Genomic DNA, 1748 nt, shown 5'->3' with positions numbered 1-1748 from the left:
CCCAACCCCAACTAGGGGTGGGTAGGTCGGTATCCCACCCCCCTGGTATCCCTTTTACGAAAATGGGGTTATCCGAAAAATCTTTACCTTTACCTTTTTAAAGTTTTGGGTAGGGAACTTGGTTATCCTTATTTTTTTAGGGCAATTTTCCCAATAGTCCGGGTACCTCATTTTGGTTATCTTGGGGGAATTGATTTTTTACACATGCATCCCGACTTTCAACATAATTTAAAAAATAGAAAATTAGAGTTTTTAGAATATTATTTATTTTTTATAATTTTAAAAAAAAATTAAATATAATTTATTCATAATTATATTTATATTTCACAACATATTTTATAATTTAAAAATATAAAAAATATTTTTATATATAATTGTGTTTATATTTTTTGGTATATACCTTAGTTTACGGTTATATCCAATTTTACGGTATATCCAAAATTTGGTTGAAGGGTTATAGCGACATTTAAAAAATTTTTGTTATTTTACGGGGAATTTTTTAAAAAAGGGATATCTTATAAAACCCGTTACGGTCGGTTTTTTGGTTTTTTACCGATCGAAAAAGTAGGTATTTGATTTTTGGGGGTATTTTCCCAACCCTATAGACTTTTTGCAAATGAATTTCCCCCATTAAAATGGGAAAAATTAGTAGAAATCATATAAGATCTTGGACTTAATGCCAAGATAAAAAAAAATAACAATATGGATTTGGGATTTTCTCAAAGATTTACCTAGGCATTCTTTTTATGAAGATTCACGTATTATATCGAATAAGATGTGATGAGATATAAGTAGGAATTTGCAAGTGGGTTGTGTGCATTTAATGCATATAACCTTTGAAGATTTCACCCCCAAGATTAGAGGAGTAGATTATCCCTTTAAAACAAATAAGATATCAAATCCAATAGTAGATTGAGTAAAATTTGGGTTTCCCCCAAATCCAAACACAATCTTTAAAAAAGTTTTTGGAAAAAACCCCCAAGGAAAAACCCCCCCCCATTTTAAAACCTTCCCCAAGTTTAAGCCCCCCCATTTGCATAGCAACTTCCAAAAGGAACATCAAGTATAAAAACCCCCTAGTCTTTGCACTTTCAAGCACACATCACTATCAAACATTCTAAAATTCTCTTCACAAAAATACCAACACAAAAAAAGAATAGAGGAGTACGAGGATGGAGGATGGAGTTTTGCACACAATTGTAGAGTCAAGTCCAACGACACAACAACACTTTCACACCAAAAGGAAAAATCCCAAGCCTTTCTTTCTTTCATATATGTACAAGCATATGCATATATAGTTTAAAAAAGCTGCCCAAGAACACTAACAATACACCAAAAACAAAAAACATATTTCACCATTGAGTTTTCCCAAATAGCAAGGCATATACTCACTAAGTCACCAAATTCAGTAAGCAGAACCAAAGTAGAATCCTTCTACCTTAATAACTAAAAAAGAATGAAAAGCTTATCTCATGAGTACGAATCTGTCGGATTTCTGGAAACGGCTCTTCGGAGACGACAGTGGAAACCCCCCCCGATAAGTCCCCGGGATTCCACCACCACCCAAAATTCTCAAGTTAAAATCACCAAACTTTTAAATCGGGTTGTCTTTAGAAATAAAAAAAAAGGAAATAGAATAGAATTTTCCTAACTTACCTCTCGGGAGTCGGTGAAAGGCAGCGGCCGGGGCTGGAGTGGCGCCGGGAAGCTGCTCCGGCGGCGTGGGGCGGGGAAAGAAGGGCGGCCGC

Source organism: Salvia hispanica, chromosome 1, assembly GCF_023119035.1.
Source record: "Salvia hispanica cultivar TCC Black 2014 chromosome 1, UniMelb_Shisp_WGS_1.0, whole genome shotgun sequence".
Classification (NCBI taxonomy): domain Eukaryota; kingdom Viridiplantae; phylum Streptophyta; class Magnoliopsida; order Lamiales; family Lamiaceae; genus Salvia; species Salvia hispanica.
Note: the sequence above shows the minus strand (reverse complement) of the source record.